Genomic DNA, 25,881 nt, shown 5'->3' on the forward strand with positions numbered 1-25,881 from the left:
TTATTTGATGTACCACTAAATCATGAATACGACTACAGCAATAATAGTCCTAATGGTTTTATTTTAGTCATAAGAGAATAAGTATCAAAGTAATCAAAACCCCTAAACACAAGTATAGCGTTATATTTATTAACTAGTAACTGGGCCCGCATTTCGCGCGGTTAGAATATTCTTCTTCAAATTTTTTTAGAATAGAACTTTTCTTTTATTTTGATTTATAGTATTTTTATATAAATCCGTTTTTAAGAGTATATAGGTTATTCAATTCTACTTTACCATATTTTATATTAAAAGAAAAGGAAAAATTACAAATCATAACACTATATTCTCCAAGTTTCATAATTATATAATAACACTATCAATCACTTTCAAAATATTATTATAATTTTTTTAATATATATATATATATATATATATATATATATATATATATTTAGTCATTATGTGTTTTAAAATTAACATGAAATCTTCTAAAATCAAAATTTGATATGTAAGATAGTTATGATAATATTTTGGAATTGAAGTTTTGCACAAACAAAATATTATGGATCCTTGAAAAGGATTAAAGAGAAGTACGGATAGTGTGGAAAATTTTTTAAAAATACCACTTTGGTGTGAGAGAATAGTCATCATTTTCTATCATATAATTATAATTAATTGCTAGTTTTAATCTATCATTCGACTTCCTATTTTTTACTCCTATTAATATTAACATAATTATGACAACAACAAAAAGTCATATAAATTATTAGGCTTGATATCTTGAGGAAGAAAAAATTTCTTTGAAGAATATTGTAAATAAATGTATTCTCTAAATAGTTATTTGTGAATCTGCATAGTTGGATTTATAGTCTGTACCAACAAATAATTATAACCATAATTTACAGTAACATAAACAACAAAGTTTAAAATATGTAGTCAAAAATAACAATTAATATCATAAGCATAAATTAATGACTATAGAAAAATATACCACGATATGTAACAATAAAATGAAAGAAAAAGAAAAAATCAAGCCCACTGAATGTAGCAATGTCTCCTTGTTAGTGAGCTAATCAACATGAGCAAAGTACACAAACATTTAATGGTGCAAAAGAAGAAGAAGAAGAGAAAATTTTCTGAATCAAATATTTAATTGTGAAGAAGAAGAAGAAGAAGAGGAGAAATTTGCGTTATTTTGATAAGAACAGGAAACCCTTCTATCTATAGACAACAAAGGGTAGTGTGAACAAATGCTAATTGTCTGCGAAGGTCACAACTCTTTGGAAAAGTCAGAAAATTTTATAAAGGTCACAAACTTTCATAAATGTTACAACCTTTTATAAAATTCGGAACTTTTCATAAAAGTCACAACTTTTCTTGAAAATGAAAGACTAATTTTGGAAATAAATAAATTAAAATGGAATGCTTGTTTGTGGTGGCTCCACGTAGGCGGGTCTAGGGTTCTCTTTATATATATATATATATATATATATATATATATATATATATACACACACACACACACACACACNTATATATATATATATATATATATATGATTGTACCATCAGGTCTCAATTTCTTTTTAAATATACACTTGCTGCTTATGGGCTTACAACCTTTAGGCAAATGATAATGGTCCCAAGTATGATTAGAAACAATAGAGTCTAGTTCACTTTTAATTGTTCTTTTCCAAAATATAACTTTTATTGATGTCATTGCTTCATCATAGGTTATAGAGTCTTCTTCTATTAAATAGATAGACACTGATTCATCATTTAAAATATTAATGTCAAAATTTTCAATTAAGAAAGTAGTGATAAAATCATGATCAATACTAGTCTCAACTCTACGTCTTTTACTTCTTCTGAGTTAATTTTCATGCTCATTAGAAATAACATTTGAAGAAGGCATAACATGAGAATAAACTAACATAGATGTAAAAGCATTGTTTTGCACATCACTTAGCACATTAATAATTAACGGAAAAATATGCTAAAAAAACTTTCATCTCTAGATTCACAAATAGAATGATCACTTAGAGACATAAATCTATATGCAACACTATTTTCAGCATATCTTATAAAGATAGTATCAAAAGTCTTAGAATCAATATTTACACGTTTAAAATCAGGTAAACCTACCTTAGCCATACACCCCACACTTTAATAAATTTCAAGTTAAGAGCAAATCCTTTCCAGAACTCATATGAGGTCTTGTCTAACTTCTTATGTGAGACTCTATTAAGAGTATAACATGCAAACAAGACTGCTTCTCCCTACATATTGTGAGATAGACAAGATCTTAAAAACATAGAATCCATCAGTTCTTTAAGGGTTCTATTTTTTTGTTAGGCTACACCATTTTGTTAGGGAGTATATGAAGCACTAACCTGATATATAATATCATTTTTCTTACAGAAATCTTCTAGAGTTTTAGTACTATATTCACTGCCCCTATTAGATCTAAATCTCCTAATTTTCCTGTCTAATTAATTTTCCACTTCAACTTTGAATTTCAAAAACATGCTTTTAGCTTAATCTTTGACTTAAGAAGATATACCTTAGTGTATCTAGAAAAGTCATCAACAAAAGTATTGTAATACTTTTTTCCACCTTTGCTAACAGTGTTCTTGAAATCTGCTAAGTTTGAAGTATTAATTCAAGTAATTCAGTCTTTCTACTAATAACAGATTTGAAAGGTTTCTTGGCATGCTTTGCTTCTACACACACACGACATTTAGAAAAATCATTAGTTTTTATCATAGGAATTAATTCCATTTTCCCAAGTCTTTTAATAGAAGTAATATTAAAATGACCTAGTCACCATGCCACAAATTGATAGCCTCTACAATATAAGGAAATTTATAATACTTTCATTATTGAAAATCTCTTGAACATTGTTTAAGAAAAATAATCCTCCACTAAGATATCCTTTCCCAACATACTCTCCTCCACGAGAAATAATTATTTATCAGCTTCATAAACAAGTTTAAGGCCTACTTTGTTGAGAAGTTCTCCGAAAACTAAGTTTCTACGGAGAGAGGGAATATACAAAATATTGTTCAAGGATAATGTCTTTCCAGAAGTTAATATAAGTTTAACTTTTCCTTTACCCATTATGACAGCAGTAGTGGAGTTACCCATATACACACACTCTCTATTAGTGGACTCTTCAAAATCATGGAATAATTCTTTATTACACAGAAATGCATTGAGGCGTCTGTGTCTAGCACCCAGTTAGTTTTGTTTGCCACCAGAATTGCCTCAATGACTATAACATCAATAAATTTACTACCCTCTACAAGATTATCTTTGACATCACTTTTCCTTCCTGCTTTGAGTCGTTCCTTTTTCTTTGATAGCACCTGGCAGCCTTGTGACCAAGTTCTCCCCAAACAAAACGAGGGCCCTTAAATTTTTGAAGTTGGCTCTCCGGCTTGTTGAGTTGATTTTTGTTCTTCTTCATATATTTTTTTTGAAACATTCTTCGATTTGCCTTTGAACCTGTCTTTCACAACAGTACCAAAAGATTCAACAAGATTAGCTTTAGAAGAATTAAGAGAAAGTTCTTCCATCTTATCTTTGAAACGATTTTCCTCTTCAATACTCATATGACTAGTAAGTTCTTGGAGAATTGAATTCTTTTTCTTATGCTTTATTTGATTTCTATAATCACTCCAAGATGGTGGAAATTTTCCAAGTAGAACATTAGCCTGAAATATCTCTAAGTCAATTTCTCATATTTGTGAACTTGTTCCATTATGGGCTTATTATAAACCATTTGGAATTTAATCCACTTACCAACAATATATTTTTTTCCCTACATCATCAGCACCATATATCTTTTCCAAACTATCACATTTATAGGTTAAAATAAATTAATAAAAGGATAAGTCATATAATTTAGCAAACGTCCTCTGACAAGTTTGCTATCCTTTTCAAACTTCTTTTTAACATCATCAACAACCATAACATTGCTAGAATCAGTAGTGGTGTTAGAATCATTCATAGAAGGTTCTTTAAATAAAACATAATCAACTATTAGTTGTTCAAAGAAAATTAAAAGTTTTTCTAATCATCGTTTAAAATTATTTTCATCCAAAGGCTCAAGTCTTGACAAATCATTAAAAGTTTGTTCAAAGAAATAGCCATTTATCAATATTGTATTTTAGAAAATCGCTTTGAAATTGTTGGAAAAAATACTACAATATTGATATTAGATCGGAATCATGAAGTAAAAAATAACTTATCACAAGTATTGTGTCGTGGCAAGCCACTACCATAAAAGCAATTTCGGTTTGACTACCGTGCAAATCATTGCTGTCGGTCTAATAAGGCACGTATCTTCCATAATAAATCAAGGAGGAATAAGCGAAGAAAGATAGGGGAATATACTTATTTGCATAATCTCCAATTTACGGATGTTTTATTAATGGAGTGATGAGCAGTTTCTGATAGTTATTTGACAGTTTTTATATGGTTACTGTAAATTATCTATCCTTATCCTAAATAGTTATAAAATAGTTATCAGTTATAATAGGATTAGTAAATTATTAGCCAAATGATAATATATTTTTAAATGAAGTAAAGGTTGTTCTAAGAGATACGAGATACTTGTTTCTCTTTGTAGTTTTTTACTTTTCTACGAGATATGAGATACTTGTGTCTCTCTTTGTATTTTCTGTTGCTTTTAATCAGTAAAAACATTAGTTTCTATTAGTGGTATCAGAGTTGTAAGATCTTTCATGGTTAACACACGAAGCAACGCTTCACATATCGAACCTATCATATGGAGTGCTGATCAGATTGGCCAGCAATTAACTACTATAGCAGCGAAAGAGGGAGCCAATGACAATTTGGCTTCTGATGTTGCTGCATTAAAAGCACAAAACCTGCAAAATCAGCATGGAAAATATAAAGTTTTATTCGAAGAGGGTGAGGTTGATAGCACTTGGGGACATCAAGAAACTTATCGATGTTCGCACACAATGATAGAATTCCCTAAATATGAGGGAGGAAATCCTCGAGGTTGTATTTTGAAAGCAAAGTGGTATTTTAAAAATTATCAAACGCCAGATGATTGCAAGGTTGATGTGACTTCAATTTATTTGGAACGAGATGCATTGGATCTTTTTTCTTGGATCAACAGTGAAAGAACCATTTATCAATGGGATGAGTTGGTGAAAGTTATGCAAGAAAATTATGGACCCGCTGAGTTTCAAAAACATTAGTGTAGTATCCAATAGACTAGATCAGTGTTTGCTTGGAGTTTTCCTTAGCGGACTCAAAGAAAACCTTCGTGTGCACGTTAGGATCACTATCCTCAATCAGTGTATAAGGAAATGAGTTTGGCCTTAGAATATGAAGGAAAACAAGGACTAAATCAGCCCAGACCTTCATCAGTTGGGACTTCCTCTCCTATGACTCGAGAACCCTTTAATTTTCAATCATCCTGCCAACTAGTTGCACACCCTTTTCAACCGTCATCTCCTCCAAACACTCGCCCACTGAGTTCTGAAGAATAAATTCAGCGAGAAAAGAGCCTATGCTACCGTTGTGTAGACAAGTTCACCCCTGGTCATCGCTGCGAACCTGGGACTTTTGCACATTTGGAGTTAATGCAAGAGGAAACCATGTGCAATGTTTTAACAGTAATCAGAATGAAGACATAAACCCTACTAATTTGGGGAAATCTCTTTTCATGCAATTTTAGGCAATAAATCTTCTTCAATTTTGAAACTTCACGGTACGTTTTGCGTGCATAAAGTGTTGATGTTGGTAGATAGTGGTTTGACAAATAATTTTGTTGCAGAAGAAATTGTCACGAAACTTGAGTAGATAGTCGAATATATCCCTACTTTTGGTGTCTAGATAGGCAATGGTGAAATTATCAAATGCAACCAAGTTTGTCATGACTTGTTGTAGAGGTTTCTAACTTGATCATAAAGCACAATTTCTTCCCGTTTTCCTTTAGAGACGGAGACATGGTGTTGGGTATACAATGGCTAGGATCCTTGAACACAATGCAATTCAATTGGAATGAGATGTTCCTAATCTTCCAATTGAATGAGAAATTTACAAACTAAAAGGTGTTCCTCAGAAAATACTCTCACCAACATCTTTACAATCAGACATTGAAGAATATATGTTGCGTCGAAATGCAATATAAAACCTTATGAAGGCAGATTACAAGCACATCGACCTCTCTTCTAACATTGACGATGCTTCAGTTTTACGTCTTCAGCCATATGGACAAAAATCTTTTTTAGCAGCAATGTTTCCAGATTGTCTCCTTGAGGACAAGTCGTCTTTCCACGAGGCATGTACTGGTAAGGCATGTATCTTCCATACTTATTCAAGTATGAAGAAGCGAACATAGATAGATGAAATACTAATTTGAATCTTCTAAAATTACTGGAGGTTTTACTCATGGAGCGATGAGCAGTTTCTTACCATTATTAGGAGTTAGCAGTTTCTTACTGTTAATTGGCAATTTTGTATGGGTACTAGATGTTATCTATCCTTTTCCTAAATAGTTATAATGTAGTTATCCGTTATCTATTATATAATAGGAGATCTAGTAAATTAGTAGATAGATGGTAAAATATTTTTACATGCAGAAAAGGTTGTTCTAAGAGATACGAGGTACTTGTTTCTCTTTTTATTTTTTACTGTTCTACGAGATACAAGATACTAGTGTCTCTCTTTGTATTTTTTGTTGCTTTTAATCAGTAAAAACATCGGTTTCTATTACGGTTGTTCCCCAAGGTTCCACAATTACTTTCAAACACGTGCACTCATGGCTGAAAGTTTGAAGTTGCACAAAAATAATTGCCCAGAAATCCACAATAGGAAGAAGGATTATTTAAGACAATAAAAGAAATTGTTGAGGGAGATAGTAAATGAAAGAAAGGACCTGATTTTTCTTCTCTGTGTTTAGCTCCCAAATAATACTACTTAAATAGGAAAATCGTTTATATTTCATCCATCAAAAGAATGTAAGAAACTAACCTATAATCAATATAATGAAACATAACTCTTATTTTAATGACAATCATATATATATATATAAAAGAAAATATAAGGCCCGCCTACGTGGCACCACCACAAACCAGAATTTCCTTTTCATATATATATATATATAAAATATAATATTAGGCCCGCCTACGTGGCACCACCACAAACCAAAATTTCCTTTTAAATTTATTTATTTCCAAAACTAGCCTTCCCCTTTTAAGAAAAATTGTGACATTTATGAAGAGTTGCGATTTTAATGAAGATATGTGCCTTTCATGAAAAATTGTGACTTTTATGAAAAGTTGTGACATTTATGAATAGTTACGACTTCTTTGAAGAGTTGTGACTTTTATGAAGAGTTGCAACTTTTATATCAAATGTTGTAACTTTTCTGAAAAGTTGTGACTTTTATGAAGAGTTGCGACTTTTATGAAAATTGTGACTTTTATGAGAGGTTTTGACCTTTCCAAATGGTTGCAACTTTTCCAAAAAGTTGTGACCTTTCCGTAAGGCACAATAAATATTTATTCACACTATTCTCTGTTATCTATAAATAGAGGGATTTGCTGCCACTATTATTTGAAGGTTTTTTCCATTGGATAGTTGAATTCAATTACATTGATTAAGCTTCTTATGAAGTTTGTTTCATTCCAAAAAGTTTTCATCCTCCTATTTCATGGAGCTTAATCTTTATTATAGGTCGCAGTGATTCATGTAAGTATGACAACTCTTTTTGCTATTTTGGTGACATTTTTCTTTTAACTTTGTTAAAAGTTACACAGAAGACGATTGAAAGTTGATCTTCTCTTTCATCCCTTTCTACAGGTTTCTTCGTATAAACAAAGAAAATTGATTTCGATTGCAATGTCACGTTACTACTCTTGCACCTTTAATTCCACAAGTCACAACATTGTTGAAATGGTTGAATTTATTACATTTGGTTTTTTAATAAACAAAACTTTTATTTCTGCCACTATTGTAGTTTTTTTAATCTATAGAGGAATCGAATTGAAATACATTAATTAAACTTCTTATGAACCTTTTTCACTCCTCGTTTTCCATGAAACTTAATCATTTACTGTAGGTCATATTACCGAATAATCATATGTAAGTTTAATAAAATGTCCAATCCCGTGCGAAGCACGGGTAATTTACCTAGTTTATCATAATACAAAAATAACTTCAAGTCTTTTGAATATTTCCTTACGAAGATAAGAAACTGACACTTGAGATAAATATGAATTATTAATGAGAAAGTTACTTTCCTATTACGCATATACTGACAACTTAGCAATGTTCACATAGATTAATTACGGAGATATAAAAAATGTAATTTATACTTTGCATTAAAATTAAAGGAATATTATCAACATATGGTAGATAAAAAAATTGGTAGGTGATAGTGATTGGCTTTGTCAGTGGCCAGATCTATGTTCTACTATTATGTCTCTTAGGCGGTTTGGCCTAAAATTTATAGCATTGTTGTTCTATGGGAAAAAACTAATATAATTTTCGTAAATGTAAATATTGATGGCAGTTGCAACTCTAAGGATTGATTGGTGTAGCTGGTATTATAAGGGATTCAATGGGCGATTCAATAGTCACCTTCGCAAAACATATTGGAGAGGTACGAGCAATATATGAGAGGCCAAAGCAGACTATTTGGAGCCAAATTGTGCATGGGAAATGGCTATCAAGACTTTATTTAGAATGTGATTCCCTTGTATAGACAATATGATTGAGGATAAATCTCAAATGGCCTGGAAACTGCGGGATACTATTATGGATACTAGAAGAATGAATTTGCAGGCCAATATGATAGTTCGATATTGCTTCAGAGAGGCGAATCAAGTGGCAGACGTACTAGCTAAATATTATTTATATAGAACAGACGTCTTGATTTTTGATCCTAAAGATTTCCCAAAGGATGCAGCTAGTACGTACACCATTGATGTCATTTGGATGCCCTCCCTAAGACATGAAAAAAAAAAAGATATCGAGTCACTATCTATGATCTGTCTTTCTTTAGTTGTTGTTGTACATGACCTGTTTCCAAGGCTGTATATTAACGGTTATTAATGGAGGTTTAGGTTATTGTGCCCCTCTTCTTGTTCTATGTATTTATCTTAGAAGAAATAAAAGATTTACACCACCGAGGGCGTAAAATTTTATCTTAAAAATGTCCACCCGATTCTCCATAAAATGACCGACTTTATATTTGTTGACTTTCATGAATCCACCATGAGTTAAAAGATCAGGTCCTTTGATTGCTGAAATAATTCCAAAAAGGGTAAATGCTTAAAGTAAAGAACACAACTCCTTACGTGAAAACCTCCTTGTTTAAAAGAGAAAAAAGCCACACCCTGCCACACAAGGTTTCTCAAAATCCAATAACTTCAAGCAACTTATGATTACAGGCTCTGATAATAACCACCTTGTAACACCCCATTACAGACATGTTGAGTGGTAGATTTACTTAAAAGCGAAAAAAATCATGATTCCGACTCTTAGTATTTTTAATGATTATGAACAATGTCGCATTTAATTAGTTTTAGAGAGTACATTTCAATGTTGCAAAAATGGAGCCGTTGTCGATACTAGTGGTTGAGAATTCTATTTAAGAAATTAGGTTGTAAATATGCTTAGTTGAAGTAAATTGTTGTTTTGGGTTGTTGTTATTGGTTGATTTGCAGGTCTGATACAATGAGTGACCTGTAGAAAATGATAGTCATTATGGTCAAAATGACATGGTTGATTTGAATGATATGCACATCAAAATTGTTCAAACTACGGAAGCCATCCGGACACCTTTGAAATTTTGTGGAGGTGTGTAGACTATTTGTATTTAAAAAATTCTCACATGGTTCCACGAGGTTGAGGTTATTCCCGTTCTCTTTGATGGGTGAAGATACAAAATGATCTGTGGAATCACCAAATGACTCTATCACTTCTTGGTCCCATAACAAATAAAATTATACCTATAAGGTGCACTGTAGCTATAAAAGCTAATTAAGTTTTTTCTATTTTCCATATATGAAACTTTTCCGACTATGAATATCATATTGTCCATGACTTGACTTCAAGAATAATCAAGTAAGATCACAAAGTAAAATTCAAAATAACTTAACCCTCACTAAAATTTAAAAAAGAAAAGAGAAGAAAATGAGTATTGATGTTATCCGTTTAGGTATATATTAAACTTGCTAAACTACCCGCGCTTCACGCGGTTGTGAACTAACTCAATAAGTTTACACTTAATCATTTGGTATATTTGTCTTTATGAATGAGTACACTGAATTGTCGAGTATATTTTATCCAAAGGAGAATCATAATATTTTTTAATCCTACAAATAAAAGATTTGATTCTTAATCTTAATATATAACTTTTTATTGCTTCTTCATTTTAGTCTAGATTTTTCGTTATCTTAGACTTGAATACTTGAATAGTAAATCTAATCAAAGATTAGAGAAAATCTTTATTATTTCATTCTCTTTATCTATCTTTTGAAAAAAGTGGTATAGACATTTTATCCATCATTTCAAGAGTTTTTCTCGTGTTCAAGGTCTCTAAATTCTTTTATTGTTACTTTTCATCACTATGGTCAAAACTTCTATTTTTTGTGATTTTTAATCTCATGTTTTGAATTAGATCTTTTTCTTTATTTATTTAGGTTTTTATTAATTGGAAGTCTTCCTACTTTGATGGGTAATTCAGTCATTCAATTCCCATAATTCAAACCACAAACTTCAAAGATATCACTGTAAATGAAAATATTTAACGCTCCGAACTATATGTAGGTTAAAGTCATTTAACTTATTGGTTTGAGAATTCTAATCTACATGACATTAATAGTATAATGATTAAACCAAACTTTTAAATAACATATCCTAACTTCAAGCTAATGAACAAATACATCAACACACAAGTATTATTGCTCTGCAAAAAATCCCGACATATATCATTTTAATGTTCCCATTTTAATATATCATAAGTAATTATTTAAATTAAAATTAAAGGGAGAATGTATCATATTAGAAAATAATTAAACTTATTGTATATACTTGAAATGGAATAATATTACAAAAAAAAAAACTATTCAATTTGTTTGGGCATTATTCAAAATCAACATACCAGTATTTTTCATAAGTTCAATTTGAAACTACAGTTCTATTTCAATCACAATGTCAAGAAACACATCTGTTACTCCAAGAAAAGTAATTACACCTTGTAGTAAACTTGAGAAATATGTACATATCTCATATTGAATATGAGCAATTAATTTATTGTGTATTTATCAGTGCCTTTGGGATTAAAGAGGCTACAATCTAGTCATACCCTCTATAGGTCATCCGACACATCCTTGAACTTACGTAAAAGTTTTTGAATTCTTGTCTTCTTTTCTTGGTTTTCATCGCACATCAAGGTGTGACAAAGTTTTTAAGGTCTTTATGTCCTTATAATGACATACAAGTTTAAATTTTGTCTTCAAGATATGGTAGTACAGATGTTTAGGAATTCGTTTACCGTACCTTCAACAATTTTAGTTGACAAAACTTTCATGAATACTCAATTAATGTGTGCTATTTAATTTATACTAAAAAATACTTTTAACAATGACTTTGCAGAAACATAAACAATAAAGTTTAAAAATTGTACTGAAAAACAAAAATTGATAACACAAGTATAAATTAGTGATTGTAAAATAATACCGGGATCTTTAGCGATAGAATCAAGCAGTAGGAAAAATTCAAGCCCACTAAATGCATAGTGTACCCTTAATAAAATTACCCCCCTCTAGTACCCGGGGTTTAAAGGAATAGATCCTGTGAGGATAAAATGATTCTATGTACCAGTGTGTTAGCACAAAAAAATATGGTGTAGTGAGCCACTCAACATGAGCAAGTCCACGAATATTTAATTGTGAACAAAAAAAAGAAGAAAAAGTAGTTCAGAATTTTTGTTGTTTTAAAATGAGAGAAAATTTTTCTATTTATAGGCAACAAAGGGTAGTGTAAACAAATGTTTATTGTGCCTTATCAGAAAGGTGACAATTCTTTGTAAAAGTTAAAACATTTCGAAAAGGTCAGAGCCTTTCATTGAAGTGACAACATTTCATAGAAGTCGCAAGTCTTCATAAAAGTCACAATTCTTAAAAGAAGTAACAACTTTTCGTAAAAGTTATAACAATTCATGAAAGTCATATCCTTTCAATAAATGGAAAAACTAATTTTGGAAATAAATAAATTTACAAGGGAATCCTTGATTCTGGTGAGGCAAAGTAGGAGGTCTAAGGTTCTCTTTTATATAAATATATGACTAGATTATGGGCACACACATTGTGCGTATATCCATGTCATTGGGTATATAAGATTAAGAATTCATATGAATATCTTAAAATTCTATATTTGAGTTATGAAAATAATAAATGTTGATTGTAAGGGGCCTGATCTAAGAACATAAATAGTTCACTGATTTACCCCACTTTGGCTGCCAACAACCTGTCGACTTTAGTCTTTCAACACTTAGCCAAAATTTACGACTGTTTTTGTGTTAACTCGAAAAATAGGCAGAAACGTTTGTTTATAAAAAATCTTGTACAGTTTCAACAAAACAAAATAGTAGAAAACAATATGATTAAGCCACGAAAATATAAAATTACACAAAGGCTACCAGCTTTATAGAAAACTTAATTTCCAACATGTATTAATAGAGTGAATACAAGAACACTCCCACATCCTTGGGACTATAAAATAACCCTAGACCTTAACTTATATTTTACACTATTAATTAGTATTACCTAATACATAGAATAATAAAATCAGCATTACACTATAAGGCATCCTGCACATTTATAATACTATGTGCAGCCAACTACCGACAAGTAGAGTAATAAGAATAAAACACTTGTTGTCTTTAACTTAATATTATCCTATGTAGTTGAAACTATAAAAATACTTTATATATTCAAAATAATTCAAACAATGCACCAAAAACAAGTTTCACACGAAACGAGATAATGCTGCACTTTTTATAACTGCCGGTCATGTGCTTGGCATGTATTTTGTAACCGCCAGTCAGCTTTTACTTTGCTTGAATTTTGGACGAGGTGCTCCCATGTTCAACACTATCATATAGAATTTTTAGCCTTGCACTGCTCCCATTCAATGCTGCCATGCCACGGTTATAAATCTATATAGTTGCTTCATCCCACGTTGGCATCAATGTCCTTTCATTGTTGCCTTAGCCTTTCTAGTAGTTTGGCCTTGTTCTTTCTTTGAATATCAATGCTATGACCACACAAAATTTTTAAGCTTTCATCTGGTCAATTCATCACCAAGTTGCCTTGCCTTCATGTCCTTGGTCCTTACTTCTTGCTTCGAACTAAGGCCCTGGTGCCATTGTGCACATCTTAGCTTCGTCAACAATCTGTCGCCAACTTAGCCTTGCATGTTTGTTTCCTTGGTTTATAAAAGTGACAAGGTTAACATGCTTAATACCTTTTCCATGCTTCCATTTAATTGAGTGACTTAGATCAGAGATCTAACAGACCACCCCATGCAGTTTGCTTCCTCGCCCTTGATGAAATAAATTGAGATACAACCTCCTTTTTGGCTAACAAAACATCATAAGATTAGCATATGCTATTGGTTCCTAATCTGGCTCAACATGAACACTCTCATCTAATAAACAATTGACAATTTTTGCCCGTTTTGGATAGTTTCCTGCCATGTGTGGTCTATGAGAAATAAAGCAACCATCAAACATTGCTTTTTTTTGCCTTTGGACGATCCAACATCTTATTTTTCCTTTTCTTTGACCTTGTCTTCAGAATTAGGATCTTTTTTTCTTCAAATCCTTCACTTTGTCTTTCATTTTAGACTTAGAAGAAACAGAAGAACTTTCAGCATCATCTCGTCCTAAATGAAAATATGCCAATGCATCTGCTACTGCAATTTCGCACTAGGAAGATCTTTAATGTTCATCCTTCGTAGTTCATTATGTTCCCATTTCTATAATCCATAACGGAAATTATGCAATTTATCCTCCTCGGACATGTTATTTATATCCAAAATCAAAGAAGAAAATTCATTGCCATAGTCTCTAATAGATTCGGTCTGCCTTAGAGTCTTCAAACGATCTCTAGCAATCCAAGTTGCATTGTGAGGGAAGAATTGATCCTTTAATTGTTTTTTCATAAGTTTACACGAATCAATCTTAGGGAGTTCAACACTTACTTGTTCAGCCATTCTTGTACACCACCGCAATATCATCCTCAAGATAATAGTAGTAATTGACACCTTATGATCATCACGTACATGGGTTGCAATGAAGTTTTGTTCCATGTCCCATAAGAAGTTTCCAATTTTCTTGGCACTCCTTGTTCCTCCAAATCCCTTAGGATAAAGAATTTTCACTTTTGAAGATTCCTCACAATTTGTTCTAGAACCAGCAATGGCCAAACACAAGATGGAAAGCTCAGCATAAATAATTTTTTTTCCTTTAACGGATTGTCAATTTTAGTTTGAAGTTCTTTATTGTCCTTCATCACTCCATCAATTTGCAAAGACACCGCCTCACGAAGACTAAGGTTCTCGGCTGATTGTTCTTTGATGTTAACCCGATATAAACCCATTTATGGATGAAAACATTAAAACTCTATTTTCATACCATAGAACTGTGTGAGCAGATCCACCATGTTTTGGTCATCAAGTCAATCCTTAGTCAAACAAAAGCTTCGTTCCTTCGTACATGTTCTCATATTTCAGTGCTCGTCACCATCGTCTGATTCCTTGCAACACCACGCTCTGATACCAACTTTAAGGGGCTGATCTAAGAACATAAATAGCTCATTGATTTAACCTACTTTGGAAGCCAACAGTCTTGTCGGCTTTAGCCTTTCAACACTTAGCCAAATTTACGACTATTTTGGTGTTAACTCGAAAAATTGGCCGAAACGTTTTTGAGACTAAATCTTGGATATTTTAAGCATCATAAAACAGTAGACAACAATATGATTAAGCCCCGGAAATATAAAATTAGACAAAGGCAACCAGCTTTACATAAAACTTAATTTCCAACTTGTATTAATAAAGTGAATACAAAAACACTCACACAACCTTGGCACTATATGATAACCATAGAACTTAAATTATATTTTACACTCTAATAAGTATTCCCTAATTCTTAGAACAATCAAAACCAAATTACACCATAAGGCATCCTGCACATTTTTAATACTACGTGCAGCCAACTACCGACAAGTAGCGTAATAAGAATAAAATACTTGTTGGCTTTAGCATGATCTTATACTATGTGGTTGAATCCCCACAACTACTTGGTATATTCAAAATATTTCAAAGAAGGCACCAAAAACAAGCTCCACACGAAATGACATAATGTTGCACTTTTTGTAACCGCCGGTCATGTGCTTGACACGTGTTTTGTAACCGCCGGTCAGCTTTGACTTTTCCTGGCTTTTGAAAGAGATACTCCCATGTTTAACACTGTCATACTTAGACTTTTAAGTCTTTCATTATTCCCAGTCAATGCTTCCACACCACTGTCATGTATCTATGCCATTGCTTCATCCCACTTTGGCATAATGTCCTTTCATTGTTGCCTTAGCCTTGCTGGTAGTGTGCCTATATCAATGCAATGCACACACACATTGTTAAGATTTCATCTGGTCAAGTCCTCACCAAGATGACTTGCCTTCAAGTCCTTGTTCCTCACTTGTTGCTTCGAAATCAAGCCATGGTGCCATTGTGCACATCTTAGCTTCGTCAACAGTGCGTCGCCAACTTAGCCTTGCATTTTTGTTTCATTGGCTTACGCAAGTGACAAGGTTAAACATGCTTAATACCTTGTCCATGCTGTAATATAATATAGTAACTTAGATCAGGGGTCTAACATTGTTCCTATTTATATGGTTCAATAAAGAAAAAGTTCTTGTCCCATGAAAACCCTCAAATACATTTTTGTAATTTTGGTTTTTTCCTTGATTCCATATTTGGTTTTCTACCTTTGTCTCTAAGTACTAAAATAATTTCATTGTGCTCTTAATTTCTTTTGGTACAAATTAAAGAATAGTCAGCATCTAAGTTGTAAACAAACTTTAACAAAAATGAACAACCTTAATTTACACAAAATTGAACAACCTTTATTTACTAAAGTTAATTGTTATTTGGCCATCAAGGTAGTAAGATAAAACTTTCTAACACATAGCAATTCACAAAAAAGAATCCTTTAATTTTTTAATAATTACTTTATAATGTTACTTAGAAATTTGATAAAATTAATGTACAAAAATGTTAAAGAGAGAAAAATCATAATTCATAGTTTAAATAAAAATTTGAATATTTATGACCATTTCACTTGACAAACATAAATATCTGAACATTACTATTATGTTAAGACTGAAAGAGAGCACTGGAGTTCATTAGTTATACAAGACAAACCTTATCCGCTGTCACCTTGAATGCAAAGTTCTACATCTGCTGGATTTCTGTCTCATGATTAATGCGCGTGCCAGAAGGATCATGCATATGGTATGACTCGATAGGAATTAGCACATCATCAATCGGTCTCTTCTTCCAGGAGTGGAAGCTTCTGCGACTAGTGTTAATTTCAATCCTGAATCTCATGACCATTTTGAGCAATATGGATATGTGAGCATTCACTGCAGGCAAAAAATTGTAACTTAATTTACCAAGAAACTGCACTGGAAAATCATCACTATTTAGATACAGTTGGTCACACAAACAGTTTGTGATGTTTTCAGATATGTCCAACTTCTAATTTCAAAACACATAAAAACAAATACAGTTGATCATTGTCACGCTCTAAGCTACCCCCGAGACGCGAACACGGAACCTAGGACCACAAGTGATCCCAAGCTACCGCTGATGGCATGATCATGAGCATACTAAATATAATAAACTAATGCGGAAGCTAAATCAAGATTAAATTAAATCAAAAGATGGGGAATACCCATTTACTATGACTGATATACTTTAAAACAGATAATTTTAATACAAGTAACATACTAACTCAATACTTAGTTGGAACTAACTATAAAGACAAATTTTATGGGGTTTTCCTGGCGAGAATGCTTTTCTAAAAATAGCCTCTAACTGACTAGAAATATTGGGATAGGTCCCAGCTAAGTCTATAAAAATTGAAACTTAAGGACTAAAAATACTCAAAATAAACTCATGACTATTGTCCTCAGAGAATGAGGACTCACCACTGATTTTGCTGAACAGGAGATCGGGAATCGATCTAAGCGAGATCTGGATACTGAGAACCTAAACCTACATCGCAAGAAGATGTAGCGCATGTATGGGTCAGTACTTGAAAGGTACTGAGCATGTAGGATAGAGTAAAGCTGAAATAAAAATATAACTGAACAAGCACAAAAACAAGTGTAATATTCTGAACATGATATACTGAATGCTTAGCAAACTGGATGCAATGACCAAATTTATAACATGCTGAGACTTAATAACTTAACTGTATATATGGTCAATGCAATGGAGTCTGACTGAACTATGAGAGCTACTAATAACGAATAATAAAACCACATGAGCTAAATGTTGACTCCGATTTATACGCCCCATCGAGAGGAGCCAATATACCATGCTAGAGGTATAAAGGCATGCTGGCGTGATCACTTAACTAATGCCCACAGAGTACTTACAACCTACTTGGCTAGTAGATCTGGGACTATTTGGGTACACTGAACCCTAGTCCAACTTGATATTATGATACTCCCAATAAATTAACTGTTAACATATTATGACTGAATTTCTTGAAATTCTGGATAGCTCAAAACTGAACTTGCAAAGTGAGAATGCAACAATTAGTCTGATCATAATGCATTAATAACTGAAGCATGTATATCTGAAGTAACTGAAATATTTTGCCTAACATGTGTAATTCAAGAGCTAAAGAAATACATATCTAAGGTTCTTAAATTCATGCAATAACCTGAGTAATAACATGGTAGTCTTATTTGGAACATATAACTAAGTAATTCATGATAATCTACTGAAGTTCTAGTAACCCTAGGTCTAATAATGATAAAGGAATCAAGAATCTGACTCATATCTAAGGACTCAATGGGTGGAAGGTACCCACTAGTGAAAAACCACATACCTGGTAATGATTTCCATGGAGAAATCTTTCTATGTCGGGGCAGGAATTGATGGAAACGTTCTGCATTCTTGAACTAGGGTTCTTGAAATTTTTCTCCTCTATTGTTTCTAATTTTCTATGTTTTTATTAATGATTTTGACTTGGGTAAGTGCTAGTCATGTTTCTAGCCTTAAACTGACTAAAACCTCATGATTTAGGGTCTAAACGACGTAGCTTAAGGGACAAACCCCTGACTTAAAAGTTGTCGGAGTCACTAACTGAGTCGACTGAGGGACCCTAAGTCAATTAAAGGTCCATACTGGTCGACCGTTATTTGTACTGAGAGCTGAAAGTCAGCTTGCAAAGAGACGAAGTCGATAGACTGTCCGTACTGTAGACCTTCATTCGCGACTGAGAACTGGAACTAAGATGGTAAATCAACCGAAAGTCATCTGACGATCCGTACTGGTCGACTGTTGTTCGCGAGTGAGTACTTAAAGTAAGGTGGTCAATCGATGGAGTCAGCTGACGGACTGTAAGTCGACTGACGGTTTTACTGGTTGACCGTCATTTGTGATAGAGAAATGGAATATAGCTGGTAAATCGACGGAGTCAACTGATAGATCGTAACTCGACTGACGGTTCGTATTGGTCAAGCTTCGTCCGCGACTCAGAATCGGAAATTAGTTGGTCAATCGACGGAGTCGACTGACGGACTGTAAGTCAATTGATGGTTCGTAGTTGGCTCCGTCACTAGGACCTATAACTTTTGAAAAATCTGCATTTTGTTTGGTTTATTTTGGATACGGGGTGTTACAATCAGATACATAGATACAATTAAATACTGGAACTTCACGATTTCAGTTAGCATTAACAAAAATCTCACTGCATTTTACATAAACACAGTGCTAATAGTTATACAACTAGCGGTACCAGACAAACTTTAGAATTCAATATCCCTTTATTGATATAGTCTACTTTCACTTTATCATTACCTTCCCGTAGTCCTTTTGGATCTTGAACATGACACATATAATTAGGGGGAAACAACTTATCCACTCTTAGCTTGGATGCAAAGTTCTACGACTGCTACAATTTTGTTTCATGCTTAATACGCTTGCCAAAAGGAATATACATATGGAATGACTAGATAGGAATTACCACATTATCAATCGATCCCTTCTTCCAGGAGTGGAAGCTTCTGTGACTATTATTGGTTGCAATCCTGAATCTCATGACCATTTTGAGCAACATGGATTTGTGAGCATTCATTGGTGGCAAAAAATAGTAACTTACTTGACAAAGAAATGGCACTGAAAAATCGACACTACTTAGGTACAGTTTCCACATACATCCAACTTCTGCTTTCAAAACACATACACACACATACAGGCAATCCAACTTCAGCTTTGAAAACACATACATACATGTATAGTTTATCACACATACAAACACAAAGACAAACAGACAGACTTGTATATGTAACTGTGCCATTTCAGTTAGTATTAACAAAAATCTCACTTTATTTTACCAAACATGGGCTCTAATAGCACTAAGTTAACATCAATATACTCATCTATGCATATTTTGACCTTCAAACTATTAAACAGATTGAAGGAACTTGACAAGCAGGTTCTACGATAGTGTAATTCTTTCAGATAGACCAAAGATCCCAAAAACATATTTTTTTTTTCAATCGATCATTCTGAGTAAAACTTCAAGTTCACTTACACAATGAGGATAAACACCCTTTGAAGATATCAGCAAAGATAGACGTTATACAGAGGCAGAAAGTTCTCCATCATCTTGAGAAGTTAAGTAGAATGTTAAAGCCTGATATGGAAGCAATCAAACAGAGGACTGAAGCTTTTATCATCTGAGGAATACTTGGAAATAGACCAAGAAAATATAAACCTGCACACCTAATTGGCCTAATGCAACTGCTCGAGTACATCTGAGACAAAAGGATCTCTAATAAGTAAGTAGTATATATAATGAGGTGTTACAACACATTCAATTCAACGGAGAAAAGATCAAGAGAATCAAAATTTTAATATTGCTTACTCATGTAAAAGTTGCTTTTTCAACTATTACTCTGCTAGCAATAGTGAAATATTTCTCATTAGAATCCATGCACAATAGCACACAATAGTACAGTACATAATTCTTTCCTTTTAAGCTAACAAAAGAGCTTCTCATATACATTTTGACATAGCCTGCACACAACAAACAAAGGAGTAGATAGACACCTATAACGGATTCCAACCACCTGCAAGACACAACCCTAAGGTTGATAATCAGATCTATGTTAATCATAGTGTCATAAATCTAGGTATTTTTAAGATGGGCTATTAGAACACAATCATGCAAAGTATATTATATAGAAGCTCAAAAGTTGTAATATTTATTTGAGTAAAGAGAGAAATGGCATAAACATAATTACCATAGAAGAGCCAAGAAATATAAAGTTTCTGCTCTCACCATAAAGCATTTTACCAATCACCATGATTTGCGTCAAATGATGAAGCGCATGTACCCGTGCTATCTTCAAAAGTATTTGAAGCATGGATGGTGCTACCATTAGCCAATATTATTCCTTCAACATTAATATTAGACAGGTGGAAATAGAGCTAGTGACACAAACCCCAAACTTATCACCAATGCTCGAATTCGAATCAACAAAATTCCTCTAAAATTCTCAATTCATTTTCCTAACTTGAACCCAAAAATTTCACTTTCTAGTTCAGTCCCCAATACTAACACCACCATTAAATACGATTTGATCCTAAATCATGTAGATCACAAATTAAACAATGTTTAAATTAGGTATCCAATGATTTTCTCGATAATATTAACGAGGAACAATCTGCATTGGTGTCATCATCTTCGTCAGGTAAAATTAGCAAAACTCGAGTGAAAAGTTCTAATTTTGCTAAAAGAAATGTTGATTGTAAAGTGGTTGAAAGTAGGAATTCGAGAAAGAAACTTTTTTTAGATGAGATTTTTTGTATAAAGAAAGAGTCAAATTTTGAGGCTTTAGTTGCGTTAACGGCTGGATTTCCGTCCTACTCGTTAAAGGATGAAGAAATTGAAGCTGGGGTTGTTAGTGTAGTTGGTGGGATAGATCAGTATAACTATTTGTTATTAGAAATCACATTATTACAAAATGGAGAGAAAATGTGTTGATTTGGATGAGAAAGGATATGTTTGATGTTATACCTAAACGATGTAATGAGTTATTAGGTTCTGCATATAACTACTTGTTATCGTACAAATATGTTAATTTTAAGGTGGCATTGGCAATTAAAGACAAGATTCCAACTAGGTCATGTAAGGGAAAAATAATTGTTCTCGGGGGCAAGTCTTGTTGGGCTAGCGGTTGCAAGGCAACTAATGTTATTTGGGTTTGAGATAATTGTTTTGGAGGGAAGAAAGCATGCAGGTGGAAGGGTGTAAACGAAAAAAATGGAAGGATGGAATAAAGTAGAAGTTGGTGACTTAGGAGGTAGTGTTGTGACATGTATATTAGGGAATCCACTTGGTCTCTTGGCTCGACAATTGTCGTATACAGTTCATATGCCGATAGAACAATTTCCACTCTATCGTGTTGACAAAAAGCCCGTACAAGAGTATTTGGAGAAAAAAGTGGAGGCTTCTTATAATGAAATTTTGGATAAAGCAAGCATGGTCAGGCAAGAATTATCTCCGATTATTTGTTCTGGAGAGGCATTGGAGACTTTGCAAAATGATTAGTGTTGCGATGAATGATGAGGAGATGAGCTTCTTTAATTGACATTCGGCAAATATGTAATACTCAAATGCAGGTTTGCTTTCAAATCTTTCCTTAGAATTTTGGGACAAAGATGCCCCTATGATACGGAAGGGGATCACTGCTTCTTGCCCGGTTTAAATGGATTATTAGTTCATGAACTGGCTGAAAATGTGCCTATTGGTTTTGAAAAAACAGTGTATGCCATTCGTTACGGTAGATAAAGTGTGAAGGTGATTACTGCGGAGCAATTATTTGTGGGATATATGGCATTGTGCAATGTTCCTCTCAGAGTTTTGAAGAGTGGTTCTATCACGTTCATTCCAAGAGTTGCCTCAGCAAAAGCTGGGCACAACAAAAAGATTAGGTTTTGTACTGTTAAACAAGGTTGCATTGCTATTTCCATATGTGTTTCTGGACTCCAATGTTGATATATTTGGTCATTTTGTTGATGGTTCTAGTTCTCAATTTGATAGAAATTCTATGGACGAGCATTTGGATAAAAAAAGTGGGACTAAGGCAAGCTCAGGAAAGAAGTTTTCTTAGGAAATGAAGCATAGATCCATATTTCCATTACAAGAATATTCAATCTTGGAGGAAGTGAGACCCCTTACGACAAACAAGCGGAAGGTTCAAGTTTTCACTTGCCAGAGCGCAGAGGCGTAATGCTAAAGCAGCTTGCAATTACATTTGTTCTGATATCCCCATATGATAAAGTTGTTCCATTTACTCAGCCCATCCTTTTAGCTTCGTGAGAAACAAGTTAAAAGGGGATCCATAAAGAAGCTGAAACTTTGAACAAAAAAGGAAAAGACATACTTAAGGGAAAAAAATAGGAAAGGGGAAGCTAAAGAGAAGTTAGGAAGGATTCATACCTGACTAATTCTTACTTAACAGTGGTTGTTCTTGACTTTACAACAACTTTTAAGCACAAAATTAAGAAATGTAAGCCTCAATTCTAATATATGTTACAGCTGCGAACATAAATATTTAAATGTAAACAATGAAACAAAACCAATACCAAAAATAAAAGAAAATACAGAAACTAATTTGAATTGACAAATAAGGGAGTATTTTTTGTCCTTTTATGAAGATCTACAAAATCTACTAATAATATCATGGAAAATTATTGATTTCTTTTTTTTAGTTTTTAGTGACCATTGATTTAATATAATGTTACACTGTGTAAGTAACTAAAACTTGTATCAATGAGTACAAAAGATGCTATGAACTTGCATTATAAGATAAACTCTCCTAGGTAATTATATAAAGGTATGATCATGCATTATAGTGCGGTTATTCTTCTTCTACATATTATCCTTATAGAGACTTAAAAAAGGAAATAAAATCTGACTAGACGTTCGATATCAAGTTTCCTTTAGCGCTAAACAAAAAGATGTTGGCGTTAAAACAAGGGATATATATCATGATATCTTTCTAACTCTATTAGGTAAATATAGCCTTAAGAAATGACTAGTCAAATGACCTTTTAGTGCGGCATATTAATGAGGTCTACATTAGTAAATTTGTAGTGAATACACATTTTGAAAATTAAGAATGCATCTTTTAATATTGAGTTCAACACACTTGTTCATTTTATAAAGCTTTATTGATTTCAAAATATTTTTGCTTAAAATTACTTAACAATGTTAGTTATTTTTTTAATCTTATTGAATCTCTTTTAGGGCCCAGAAAAATATCCTTTATTTTGTTCTTTTACTTTTAAGTATGCGCTTGTAATAGACACAAGTAATTGCATATAACATCAAATGCTAAATGCGTGCTTGCTTATTTATTAAATTGTTATCTATTATGATGCTTCTTTAGCTTATTCTACAACCTATGTGTGGGCATATCATGAAACATAATATTAGATATGATGTTTTTCAGAAAAAGGGGTGAGTGACTCTCGTGGAGGACAATATGCGGAAGTAAAGTTGAGATGGACCGGTTATGTAAAAAAAGATGTGTAAATGCTCCGGTTATGAGGTATGAAAAATAATAGGCACATTTTGTGAATGAACTAATCTTCCATTTACATCGGGTAGGAGGCAATGATCCCCTCCCATATCGTAGGGGTCATCTTGGTCCCAAAATGCTAAGGAATGATTTGAAAGCAAACCTGCATTTGCATATTCCAGATTCGCCAAATGCCAATCAAACAAGCTCATCTCCTCATTATTCATCGCAACACTAAAATCCTTTCGCAAAGTCTCCAATGCCTCTCCAAGATAAATAATCGGATATAAATTTTGCTTAACCTGCTTGCCTTGTCCAACATTTCATTATAATCCATCTCCACTTTCTTATCCAAATATTCGTCTACGACTTTCACTCAGCATTATAGAGTGGATATTGGCCTCTCACCGTATGAAGTGTATACGACAATTGTCGAGCCTACAGACCAAGTTGATTCCCTAATATACCTGTCACCACACTCCCTCCTAAGGCAGCAACGGCTATTTTATTCTCTCCATCCATCTTTTCGTATACACCCTTCCACCTACACTTTTCGTCCCTCCAAAACAATCACCTCAAATCCAAATAACATAAGTTGTCTTGCAACCGCCAACCCAGCAAGACCTGCCCCGATAACAATCACTCTTCCCTTACTTGGCCTAGTTGGTATCTTGTCCTTAATTTCCAATGACACCTCAAAATTAACATACCCCTACTATAAGAAATAGTTATATGCTAATAACCCATTGTATCGTTCAGGTATAAGATCAACAAACATATCATTTGTCAGCCAAATAGCCACAGTTTCATGCCATTTCATAATAATGTGATGCCTAATGAAAATATGGTTATACACTTCTATACAGCCAACTACACTAACAACTCCACCTTCAATTTCTTCATCTTTGAATGAGTCATACAGAAATCCAGCCGTTAATGCAACTAAAGCCTCAAAATTTGACTCTTTGTTTATAAGAATAATTTGATCTAAAATAATTTTCTTTCTCGAATTCCTACTTTCAACCACTTTAGACTCAACATTTCAATGAGCAAAATTATAAATTTTCACTTGAGTTTTGCTAATTTTACTTGACAAAGATGTAGACACCAATGCAGGTTTTTCCTCGTTAATATTACCAAAAAAATCACTGGATACCTGATTTAAACACTATTTACTTTCTAATCTACCTCCTCTTCTATTCATGGCAGGAGATGGAAATGATTTAGGATCAAACCAGATTTAGGGGTAGGGTTAGAATTTGGAGTTGAGTTGAAATTGGAAGTGAAATCAAGAGTTTGAGTTTAATAAATGATTTGAGAGATGGACAGGGATTTTGTTGACAGATTTTTCTGCTTTCTGTAATGGATTTAACTATGGAGAAGATGGTGACAACACCAGAGAAGATAAAAATGGATGATTCGAGAAGATGGATTTGTGTTTAATTAATTGTTTCAGACTTTTTCTTGGTTCTAACGAAATGAAGATGAAAGGAGAAAGATGGCAATTTTGGTTCTTCAAAATGGAGGAGAAAACGAGGTGAACTGTGAAGAACAAAGTGACAAATATATATATATATATATATATATATATGCATGGCATTAAGTGTATTTTTTACTTTAGTTAAATTCATCCAAATTTTTTTGTTTAGTGTTTATTACATCCTTGTAATTTTCATTTAATCAAAAATACCTTTTAAATATATAAAATATGACAACAAACATCCCTTTTAATTAATTTTCATCCTTCTAAAACATTCGAGTAAATTGAATTTTAGATTTGATATATTTAAAGTTTCAAATTTCACCTTAGGGACTATTTCCCCTTTCTCTATCATAAAAAATAAAAAGTAAAATTCTTAAATTTGAGACCACCAAATTGCTAAACTTAGTTACGTTAATTAATATAAATATACATCCATCGAATAATTATATTAAAACAAGATATATCTATATCTATATCTATATTTATATCTATCTATCTATCTATCTATCTATCTATCTATCTATATATCTAT

General features: G+C 32.9%; 1 pseudogene; it reads left to right on the plus strand.

Moving 5' to 3' along the window:
• Positions 1-22,453, plus strand: part of LOC107019464 — a 40,239-nt pseudogene extending 17,786 nt beyond the window's left edge.
• The last annotated feature ends 3,428 nt before the right edge of the window (positions 22,454-25,881 follow it).

The sequence above is a fragment of the Solanum pennellii genome, chromosome 5 (assembly GCF_001406875.1).
Source record: "Solanum pennellii chromosome 5, SPENNV200".
In the NCBI taxonomy this organism is placed as follows: Eukaryota; Viridiplantae; Streptophyta; class Magnoliopsida; order Solanales; family Solanaceae; genus Solanum; species Solanum pennellii.